Genomic DNA, 12,440 nt, shown 5'->3' with positions numbered 1-12,440 from the left:
CTGTCTCAGGACTGATCTATTCAACGTACCTCCCATTTTCCCTTCAATATTTATTTATTTTATAACTTTTATTTATAACTTGTCTTTTATTCAGAAACTTAAGCAAACATACCTAGTGCTCCTGCTTATTTTTCCCACAATGACCACTCTGTGAGGTAGGCAAGGGTGAGAAAGAATGATTGGTCTAAAACAGGGGTTTTCAAACTTGGCCCTTTTATTGAAAAGTTTTACAGTACATTTTAAAAAAAAAACTTGGCCCTTTTATGACTTGTGGACTTCAGCTCCCAGAATTCCTCAGCCAGTGTGCTAAGGAAGTTGAAGTCCACAAGTCATAAAAGGGCCATGTTTGAAGACCCCTAGTCTAAAAGTACTGAGGGCTGACAGAATAACTAGTACCTGGGTGTCCTCTTTCTTTGATTCAAATAAGACAAATTTAGTTTATATATTTACATATACTATGGTAACAAATTCATTAAACATTTTAACTTTAATTACAAGCAAAGTCATCAAAGGAAACTGCAATCTGTCTATAGACATGGAATTATAACATTCAAATATATATCTAAAAGAGGATTTTCATTCCTGTGCCAAATTGCTTATATTTTAAAATACATAAAGTCTGGCACATACATAAATATGATAAATCTATGGTCTTAGTCATATTTATCAGCAAGTCCCATAGGTTGGTAGAATGAATAAACAGTCATTCTATATAAAAATACACATAATCTGGAATACAAGCCTATAATAAAAATGTGTTTAATTATAAATATGATACAAATTGGATATAAATTGTGAACAGCTATACAGTATTTTTCCAAACCAGAACTGGGGAAAAACTGTACAATTCCAACACTATTCTTTATCACTACAAATCATGCCAACAGACATTTTAACTGGAAATCGTTCTTCTAAAATGAAAAGCCATTGTATTAAACTATAATTTGTTGAACAAACTCCAATCACAAATAGTAAAATACAAGCTATGGTTCATAAATCACAGTAGCTGGAATTCCAGTTTCAACAAACCAAGAGACATTATAGTTTCATGCAATTTGTAAAGCTCCTAAGTTTTCCTGCTACTTCCCTCCTATTTCTTACCTGATTAAAAACAGCAAGTGGAGTCTGAGAAACTAACTTAGAACAAGTCACAGCCACAAATTGTAAATAAAGGTGGAAAGAAACTCAAGTCACAGAGATCATTCTTAGGTCCACCCCCAATATACTTTATTGTGCTTTTTTACAAAATATCCATTCTATCATCCTGCTTCTGGTGAATGGATTTACTCATCAAGTTAAGCCAAAATATTTTACGGCATAGTGTAATGTGAGAATCCAATCAAAATCCCTATGTCAACTTAGATACAGCTCTTTTTCTTTCTTCCTACTTGTATAACAGAAAACTTGGGAGAAAGTTATGATTTTTTTCCTCTCTATCAAGGCAGAACCCTCCTCTTTTTCTGATATTCTAAAAACTTTGAGGAAACTGGTGATAATTCTTTTTCTCGCTTTCTACTAGACGAAATGCATTAGTGGTTGCTTGATGGATACATTAATTACAATAGTATAATGCTTGAAAACCAGGTCTACAAATCTAAACTTGATTTTTGTTCTGCAAATAGTAATCCAATACCAAGGCAGTTCATTATCTACCTGAGCCAAATGCTTTAATTAAAAAACAGCTTGACTATTTTGTCTTGAGTGGGCCTGCAAGAATCAAACTATTGAGAGATTTTAGCATTACACTAAAAACAACAGCAAGCAGACATATAACAAGCTTAAGAGAACAATGTAATAAGAATGAAAGCAAGAATGTTTATTGAGCAAAACAATTTACAAATCTTCTAGTCTTAATTTGGGCAGATATTTTACAATATATCACTTCACTTTACAAGCATAAATGAGGCATAACATATTAAACAGAAACAATAGTAAAAAGAGCTAGACTTATCAGGAAATTGCTGACATGATTTAGGATGACACTTTTCACCCTGTCCCTGAATTTGTTTGGATACAGAGTATATAGACAGTGAATATGAAATTCTGAAGAGCAAATCTTTTGTTTAAGTCATTGCAGGAATGCATATTACAAAATGATCTGTAAAGGAAATGCGTACAATTTCCTCTGCTTGCATATTACTCAGTTTCCAAACTGCAATTTTGGTAAATCCAATGTGACTTAATAGGTGAAATAAATAATGCAGAAGGAAGTGATTTTGAACTTATTATCTCTGTTATTAGTGACATATATGGAAAGTAGCCAGATGTGCATGTAAAAAGGATACCTCCCATGGTACATAATTAAGAATGGATTCAAAAAGGGTTTTGGGGGGGGGGGAAGAGAAAAAAAATACAGGACCATAAAGATGGAGAAAACAGAAATATTTTTTTCTTCCTATTTCATAATATCAGAATTCACACTTATCCAATAAAGTGGGGAATTAAGGGCAGACAAAACCAAGTGTTTTTTAACATTTTAAAGCAGGGGTGTCAAACTGCCGGCCCATGGGCTGGATGCATCATAGTGAAACCGCACCCACGCCATTGCCAGCAATGGCAAAAAAGTCGAGATACATCACGCCACGAGACATTGTGAATTTGACACCCCTGGTTTAAAGAGTCTGATATCACAGTATGTAATGATAACAGCTTAGAAAACTTTTTTTAAAAAATTGACCAATTTATTCAGGACATTGCTATAAAGTCTACTAGCTCTGACTATAATTTCCACTGACAAGCTTAAAATTCCTAGAAATACAAATTTTATTCACAAATGACTAGCTAGTTAATTACTGTGGGATTCTGACTGGCGATTATAGGAGTAGAAAGCTCTCCTTCTCCTGTCTGATCTAGAAAGGCTTTAGATATTGCTAACTGAAGCTTCTTTAATCATGCATAAGACTAGTAAATTATCTGTTTGGTAATGTCTGCGGAAATTCTCAGTCATCCAGATGACCTGGACTACGATGAATGATGTAGGAGTACTTTGTCAGCAAGGTTTAGGATACCAGTTTGGTAGTTTATACCCTATAGATTACATACAAACTATGGGAGCCAGTTTGGTCTAGTAGTGGTTAAGAACCAGGCTAGAAAGCAGGAGACTGTGTGTTCAAGTCCCACCTTAGCCATGAAAGCCAGCTGGGTGACTTGGGGCCAGTCATTCTCTTTCAGCCCAACTCACCTCACAGGTGGTTGTTGTGCGGCAAATAGGATGATGTGTTGGATATGTTCGCTGCCTTGAGTTATTTGTAAATTATTTGTACAATATAAATAAATCGAAATACATTTACCTACAAAATGATGCTGATGACTACAAATTGGAAGAGATTTATAAATATACATTATTTATAAATACTGTATAGCAATTATTCTTCATCCCCAAATAATTAAACAATTTCTCTTGTATATATGTGTATATCATGATTAAACAACAGTCATTTAACCATAATGCTTTCCTTTGATGATGTAATTTTCAGTGCATTTATTATTTAGCACTGAGCATTAGAGGATTATGAGTTGATTCATACACAGTAAACCTAAAAATATATCTTCTAAATATATCACCGTTTCAAGCTTTGACAATCTTCACAGATTACCCTTCTTCACTCAAAGAGATTTTTCATCACATCTTAAAATCTACCCTTAACCATAGAGGTTCACTGGATAACTTTGGGCAGTGTTTCTCTTAGCCCAATCTACCTCACAGGGTTGATACTGTGGGAGAAAAGAGAGCTATACAATATATACAGCTCCTGAATAAACAGTAATATATAGATCAGACAAGCAAATAAACAGTAAATGTTTCTAGAAACACTGAAACACAGGCTAAAAGAATTAATTACCTAGTATAAAACACTATGTACTATTGGAGAATGAAGCTCCATGCTTTTTGCTGCTACTCTAGTAATTTCTATGTTGTCCAAATAAATTGGGCTTTTCCTTTTGCATGCTTAGAACAGCATTACAATGGGCTACAGCAAGAGAGGACAATTTGTTTCCCTACTGGCAATCTACTTAATTTTTGTACTAATGTGTGTACAAGACCTAAGTGGTGAGAAGGTGGGTGAATAGCCTTCTCTTTATGTCTCTCACAAACTAGGGTAGTGTCAGAAGATCTATTGCACTTTTGGCAGCTACAATTCTTACCTATTGAAAGCTGGTTAAGCAGCAAACTGGTTGAAGACTATTGCAGTACACTCACTTTACACTCAAGAGGCCCATATTTTAACTAATTTTAACAATGACCAAAACAAGAAACTACCTTATGTAGTAAACTATTATCACCCTCTTATTCAACTGAAAAAGACAATATTAAGCAAATACTTTGCATTCTTAAACTTCCTGTACCATCCACCATATTATACAAAATACTGCAGGGATAACAGGCCTGAGTTAGGAAGAAGACAGTAAAGCTAATCATCTTTTTCCATGGAACCAGATTAATCTCAGTCTGCAAAATCTTTAGCAGTAAAAACAATAGTTCACTTCCTCCTTGTTCCACTAGTCAAGGCTTATAAATAGCCATTTTTTTTCTTCCTCTCTTTCAGGACATTAATATTCTACATTTACATGTCATGTGGATGGTTATGTTAAACAGAGTGCTATAGAATCTAGTTTTTTATAATACAGGTAGGTTTTTTTTAAAAAAAATAGTAATTAAAAAATCCAAATAATCCTAACACAGAAAAAGTTCTGAATAAAGTAAAAAAGCATTATTAGAGAAGAGAGCTTTATGACAATTTTTTCCTTCCTTAGAAACTTGTAACATCCTTTACCTAAAATGTGGAAAGAACTAAATATTATCCTATACTTTGCTAACAGTTGCCAAAATATGGAAAGAGGTTGGCGTTGGTATACCTTTGACACATATACACACCTTAAAGTACCCTTACACTGTAGAAATAGTCATAATGCTTTTGTACAATACATAACAAGAACTAAGTTTTAATGTACTTGTGCGAGACTAGGCCAAAGCCACTATACCTAAAAATGGCAAAGTCATGTAAGCAGAGTGGACAAAAGCCAGGAAAAGCTCCCTCAGGGAAAGGAACCAAGTCATTAAGGGAACAAAAGGACAAAAGTTGGGTCTGAGCACATGGCTAGCCCCTCCCTAAGTCTCACCAACAAAGGAGTTGGGCCTGCATGGGAAGCCCCTCCTCTGGGGGATAAAGAGAGATCCTGAAGCCTGCCCAGTCTTTTGGATGCCAGACTTGGTGGTTTCTGTGGCTTCTGGCCACTGCTTGGCAGCCTACTAGTGGACTCTGCGTAAGTATATGTGTGTGTGTGTGTGTGTGTGTGTGTGTGTGTGTGTGTGTGTGTGCGCGCGCACAAGACCAAAAATATATCAGTAAAAGTTTGCTATTTTAAAGTCACTGGGTCTCTGTGTATTTCAGTTGATTTGGGAATAAGTGTGGCAATTTTCCAGGCCTGTGAGTCTGTGGGTGAGTGACCATAAGCTGAACCTGAGAGCACACTTCTGTGTGCAACTCAAAAATATCCATGTTTTGTAGGCTTACATGTTTTGTAAGAGAGACCATAGCTCAACTGAAGGGGAGTTTAGAAGGGAAGAAGAACGGCAACAAAAGCATGCTGTGCAAGTATTAAAAATTGAAGCTTTAAAGGACCTTGTGCAGATCTCCACTAGAAAAAAGCACCCAGCTTGTGGAGAATGTAATAAGGTTGGGGAGCTGCGCAGACAAATAAGGAAGCAATCTTACCAAATTGCCTGCTTAACAGGCTAAGATCCCAATGAAATCCCAGACTCTTTCTCTGATGGGAAGGAGCCCTTTGAGGAATTAAGCAATAAAATTCCTCAGGCTACAATAGCAGTAGTGGAAACCAGAGCACAAACAAGGTGCAGAAATGCCCAAAAGCAGCAATGAGAAGAGTGGGAACAAGTAGTTACTCATAATCCTCTATCAGATTGAAACAGATTGTTACAGATCTGGGGGCCTTGAGCCCTGATCCCCCAAAATGGACCTGGAGGCTACATCCACTGAGCCTCCAGTACAATTTATCTGACCAAGAAATTGAGCGGGTCATATTAACCTATCCTGAAGACTGCACCAAATGGTACACCTACCAGAGAAATCCTGATTCCCCCAATTCTGCTGACCGCTTCAGTGTCTCACAAAGGTTCCAAACCATGGTGCAGGACATAATGTCTGGCACCCAATTATTATTGGGGATCGGCTGCCACACTGCTGTGGTTGATAAACACATGCCAGGCAGTATCGGGGAAACCATTTGAAAGACCCTAAAGAGATGAGGAATTACCTTTCTCTTTTAACCCACAATGATCCTAAGTAAGCTGTGTTAAATCCTGGAGCGGAGACTTGTTTTATTAAACACTTTTATTTGAGTAAGCAAATCTCCATTGCAGCCCCATCTGCTTCAGACCTCTGACATGGAGGCTTTGGTTCCAGGGCTCAGCCCATTGTGGACAGTGTGGGACATGTGGTAGTGCACAGGTAAAGATGACCAGGCCCCTGGTAACCCCCCAGAAACAATACCCCAAACCAAAGGCTGCTGAAACAAGGATCACAAAGGTTATCTGCAACTTAGAAAAGGAAGATATTCTAAATAAACCAATAAACTCCTTTATTAGCCCCCTCTGGCCCATTCTGACATCAGATGGGAGAATTTACAGGCTAGAGAATTTATCCAAGCCTGATCTGTTTTTTGCCTCCATTCTTGAACAAAGCACATAGCATGGATTTTTGCTTTGGGTTTGGACTATTCAAAACCTCATGCCCCCTTTAGCTTCTCCAACCTCAGACAAGGTAATCTGGTTTAATGATGGGGCTTCATGGTGGGAGGATGGGACTCAAAATACCTCCTGTGCTGCTGTTTCTACCAGAGATTTAAAGTTTGGGACACTTTTGCCAAATTCTTAAAGCACACAAGAGGCAGAACTGGGAAAAAAAAGAAAGAGCAAGAGTAAAGAAACATAAAAAATAACATACTAAAATATATATCCCCCCTAAGCTAATATATATTTGTTTCTAAGATTTCTTATTCCTTTTAACCATAATTAAAATGTTTAATCCTTAAATATTCCAATTAATACATTTTAATCATGTAATCCTTTAACTCTTATTCAAAACATTTTTAATCCATTATAATTTTCTTAAATTCAATCATATTTAAATATCTAACACATTTCCTTTATCAAAGTCATTTCAACTTTATATTCATATCAAGAAAGAAAATAAAAAAGGGGGAAAAGCATATTATATTATTTAGGATATTCATCACTCTTAGAATGACATATATATTCCAAATCCTTTTTATTTCTTTAACCATACTCAAACGTTTTTTTTTAAATATTCTCTCTGGTAAGTTCCATCATCTATTTTCTTGGTTTCCACTTTAGTCTTTTTCCTTTGCCCAATATCTTTCATAATCAATGTATCTTGCTGAATCAAAAGGTTTTTCCGTATGTTCATAAATGATACTGCAACTATAAAAAGTAAATCAGGTAAAGTGTCTACCTTTCCATGTTTGTTGAAGATCTTTTTCTTTTTCTTTACTTAGGGATAAATTTGTATTGGTTGCTTCATTTTCTTTTAATTTTGTGTTTTTGTAGACTCCAAGTCTTGTACACCAAAAATGAATACAGCAAAGAAAGCAAAAACAGATAGCAAAAGATCATTCCAAGAGGCCTGGACAGAGTCATTTGGAGTGATTGAACGCAGTGGGAAAGCATTATGCGTTCTATGCAACGAAAGTGTTGTGTGTTGCACATCAAGTGTCACACAGCACTTTGACACCAAGCACAAAAGTGTTGCCCAACTTGGTGATACTGAAAGAAAAGAGTTTCTTGAAGGGAAATTAAGGAACTATCATTCCCCGCATCTTAGTTTTTCCAACTATCTTTCCAGAACAAATCATCTGACAGCTGCCAGTTTTAAAATTTCACTGTGCATAGCAAAACATGGTAAGCCCCTCTCTGATGGAGATATTATCAGAACAGCCATGTTGTCTGGGAGTGATTCTCTTTTTCATGATTTCCCAAACAAGGATAAAATTATTCAACGCATCTCTGAGATGCCACTTAGCAGAAATACTGTTAAAGATCGAATCCAGCGCATGGCAAGTGATGTTAGTCAGCAGCTCACCACTGACTTACAAAAGGCAGTCTGTTACTCCATGTGCTTGGATGAAAGCACAGATATAAATAATCATACAAGGCTAGGAGTAATTTTGCGTTATGCTGTTGGTGACATCATGAGAGAAGAGCTGGTGAAACTGGTGTCTTTGCCTGAAAGAACACAAGGAGTAGATATCTACAATGCTGTGAAGGAAGCCTTTTTGTCACAAGACATAAGACCAGAAAAAGTGGTTTCAGTTACTACTGATGGAGCACCTTCTATGGTGGAGGCAACATCTGGTTTCATACAGTTGTTTGTTAAAGAAACAAAACATCAAGTCATTCAGTTCCATTGTATTATACATCAAGAAGCTCTTTGTGCCAGGGAAAGCAACAAAAAATTTGACGATGTCCTCAAAGATGTCACAAAAATAGTGAATTTCATCATGGCTTGTGCTCTGAACTGTCAACAGTTTCAAGCACTTCTTGAGGAGGTTCAGGCACAGTATAATTGTTTATTTATGTATAATAATGTCCGGTGGCTGAGCAGAGGACGAGTCCTGGAAAGATTTGTAGCCTGCTTGGATGAAATTAGGCTGTTTATGAACGAAAAAGGGGAAGAATATCCACAGCTCACTGATATGGCCTGGCTTACCAACCTCATGTTTTTTACAGATTTTACACTACACTTCAATGTAATGAACAAACAATTACAACGTGTAGGGAAAACAGCAGAAAGGATGTTTTGTGATATCAAAACATTTGAGAGAAAACTACAGGTTTTTGAAAGAGACCTTGAAAGTGGGCAGCTGAAATATTTTCCAAATCTAAAAATGCATTTAGAAAATTTTACATTTGCAGACAATCCTACAAGCCATCAGGAAATCTACAAGGAATTTTCCAGCATTGTAGCAGCTGCAAAGGTGAATTTTAATAACAGATTTTTACAGTTCCGTAAGATGGAGACAACCCTGTCTTTTCTTACTTCTCCAGATAAAGCTAAATTTGAAGAACTTGATCTTTCCTGCTTACACTGGTTAGATTTAGGAAATCTGGAAATGGAGCTATTGGAATTTCAAGAAAACTCTATCTGGAAAAATAAATTCCATGACCTGCGTGAAACACTTGAGAAGATAGAAGGAATGACAAAGGACAGCAGAGTTAGTTCTGAAAATGAAATCCTTAAAGCATGGAATTCTCTGCCAAATAATTTTAAGTCAATGAAAGCACTTGGGATTGCTCTCCTTACTTTGTTTGGATCATCTTACATTTGTGAGCAGCTGTTTTCAGCTTTGAATTCTATCAAATGTGACATCAGAAGCAGACTAACAGATGACCTGAATGCTGCATGTGTTGCTCTCAAACTTACAAAATATGAGCCAAGGTTAGATAAATTATCAGCATGCATACAACAGCAAAAATCACATTAATTCTTCAAAAGCATGCCAAATGCAAACTTTTACGTTTCAATAAAAAGTTGTTTTAAACTGCATCTAGAAAGAAGGAAGTGGGGAAGAAAACCATCGGAGACACTCTTCTGTTTTAACTTTTTTTCCTTGTCTTTTTTGGAATTTTCATCCTGCTTTCGTGAGAAGGCAGTGTTTGGGAGAGGGTGTAGCTGCCCCCTTCCCCCCCAAGCCATCAGCTGAGCAAGATACCCACCTGCCCCGTGCTCTTCTCCCTGTCCAAGGCTGAGCATTTCTGTTGAGGATTGGTGGTGGTGGTGGGGGTGTTTGGTTTTTATTCCCCTCCCATCTGCTGGGTGGTTGCAGCAGGTTTTGGTGTCTTCTGTCTGTTTTGAGGTTACCCAGGAAGCACGTTTGTTTTGGGGGGTAGAATCCCACTCCAGTTGTGAAGCTTGCTTAAACCCTCTTCCTCCCCCTCACCGGAGCCTCCCTTTCTCTGCAACCAGCCCCTGCCTTGCCTTGCCTCACCCTGCAGGAGGAGCCTTCTGCCCACTGCCCCATCTACCAGAGACCCCCTGAATCTCCCCCATCCCTGCCTGGCCCCCACAGGCATCCCTCCCCAGCAGCAACATAGAGGTGGTTACGCCCACCCAGTCTGCCATGACCACTGTAGCCACGTCCACCCAGCACCTGGTGATACATAAGTGGGTTTTGGGTTGCAGTTTGGGCACTCTAAAAGGTTCGCCATCGTTGACTCTAGCCTCTCACATCTCCCAAGATCCAGAGGGATGGAACTGGTTTTGGCTCACATCTTGGTTACCTGATTTGGGATCCTGGAGAAGAAAATTGTTCAATTTTTTTTTGTTTTTAGAATTTTCTTTTGTTTTAATCTCAGTTTTTCAATGTGTTAAATCTGTTTTCCTAAAGTATTATTTCTATAACTTAAATTTGTCTTAAAGTATTGTACCTCTACCAACTGGACAGCAAAAATATTGGTAAGAACACATACAAAAACCTGTAATGCTCTGAGTGGGTGATGAGTGAGTCCCATTTTGTGGCATCTCCTATTTAACTTGATGTGAGAACCTGAAAGCACACTTCTGTAACACTTGCAGAAAGTATTCAGAACTATTTAATGGTGACACTGGAAGGGGACGTTAGCCACTTCCTCCTTTTAATTAGAACTGATGAGAAAAACACTTGAGATATCTATTGGATATGCAAATATGCATTCTCATACTGGCACATAAACTTAAATATTACATAAAGACTACTGCCATTGTGAAGTGGTATCAGCTGTATTTCTGTTCACAGAAATAATTACTTCCAGAGCAGACAAAAATGGTAATTACAATATTAGATGGAAATCAATTTGAAATCTAGAAAACAGTATTTAAAATAGTTCAGCTGCCTAAACAGCTATCAATACAGTACAACTTTTATCCCAATAAACGCTCATTGCATACTGTGGTGTGTATCTCTAGTCACATGCCTAGAATTTATTAAAACAGCAAAACTATATATACATATATGAGAAACTCCCAAATTCAGCTGACTCCTGATGTAAGATTCAAAATTTACTTATATTCCTTTTACCCACACACCATTTTTACTGAAGACTCAGTGTAGCATCCATTTTTCCCTTTTAGGTTGTTTTCAGGATAAAATTGGAAAATTATGCAGTTGATGGTCTGATTAGAATCAGATGACAAAACTCCATTATTTTCAAATTCTACCTTGGGCTATCAACGGCCGAAATAAGCTCGTTCCCACTTTTTATGTGTTAACTTGCTATACCACACAATCGGCACGAACTAGCATGCAAACTAATAAATGTTCAGGAAAACTAGTTTTCCTTACCGGCCGAACTTCGCACGAATATAAAAGCTACCTTGTTTTCGAGGCCAAACAGTATAACCCCGAGAAAAGCAAAAAAAAAAAAAAAACCTCCCCCAAAGCCAGCGTAAGATCTGCAAACAAGAGAGGAAAGTTAGCAATACCAGGGCGGAGCCGAGAAGGAGCCCCCCCCCTCCCGCTTCAAAAAAACTTGCAGTTCTCTCTGCAAGCAAGATCGAAACTGCGAAAGGGAAAGTTCCGGCGCGCGCAAAGTGGCACAAGACTGTCGGAAATCAGCGCCCGAGCCCCTTTGACAGGCTTGGGGCCACCCGCTCGCTTTGGCGAGCCAGAAGCAGAGCCCACGACAACCAGGGCTCCCGAGAGACACCCGCTCGATTGCACCAGACGCGCTGCCCCAGTCAGTTCACCGTAAACCGGGGCTGAGCTCCGAGTGGCCCCCCTCCCCTCCCCCCCATCGCTTCCCTCTCCCCCTCGGGCGCTTCTTACCCCTCAGCAGGAGAGCCGCAGAACAGCTTCCGCTACGCCCCTCATCAAACGATCTCGCGAGGCCTCCGCTCAGCGGGAACGAAGCGTTCCGCCCTGACCAGAACGCACGCGCTGTCCTGAAGGACGAGCTGGGTTGAGGGAGGGAGCCGTGGCGCGCTTTCTCAGAGCTCCTGAGACCGGGCGCTCGGTCTCCACACACACACACGCACCCCCCCCCCCGGAGACGGTCGCGCGTGTGCGCCTCGTAGCGCCCCGGGATTAGAGTTAACTCTCGCGCTTTCCTGCGTTGTGGGTTTTCGGTTGTCTTGGGGAAAACTTGAGTCAAGTAATTCTACAACTTCATAGATAGACTTGGGTCCTGTGCTAGAGGAAACGCTGCATCGCATTTCCTGCTGTTTCCTCAGAGATAGGAGATGGGGTGACTTTTTACTGGGGAGAGCAGTCTCTTCCATGATACATACTTCCAGACTTTAGAAGCCAAGACCATAGATCAGGGGTCTTCAAACTTGGCCCTTTTATGACTTGTGGACTTCAACTCCCAGAATTCCTCAGCCAGCTTTGCTGGCTGAGGAATTCTGGGAGTTGAAGTCCACAAGTCA

The 12,440-nt window shown here is 38.9% G+C and overlaps 1 protein-coding gene across 1 annotated transcript in view; it reads right to left on the bottom strand.

Annotated features, from left to right (window-relative positions):
• The window catches only part of GRB2 (growth factor receptor bound protein 2), a 77,972-nt gene extending 66,015 nt beyond the window's left edge, over positions 1–11,957 (bottom strand). Inside the window, exon 1 of the mRNA XM_083351368.1 lies at positions 11,842–11,957. The gene's annotated coding sequence lies outside the window, so the exon portion shown is untranslated. The remainder of the gene's footprint in view (positions 1–11,841) is intronic.
• Positions 11,958–12,440: the final 483 nt, after the last annotated feature.

This window comes from Vipera ursinii, assembly GCF_947247035.1.
Source record: "Vipera ursinii genome assembly, chromosome: 2".
Taxonomy (NCBI): domain Eukaryota; kingdom Metazoa; phylum Chordata; class Lepidosauria; order Squamata; family Viperidae; genus Vipera; species Vipera ursinii.
This window is presented reverse-complemented; position numbering and strand designations above follow the sequence as displayed.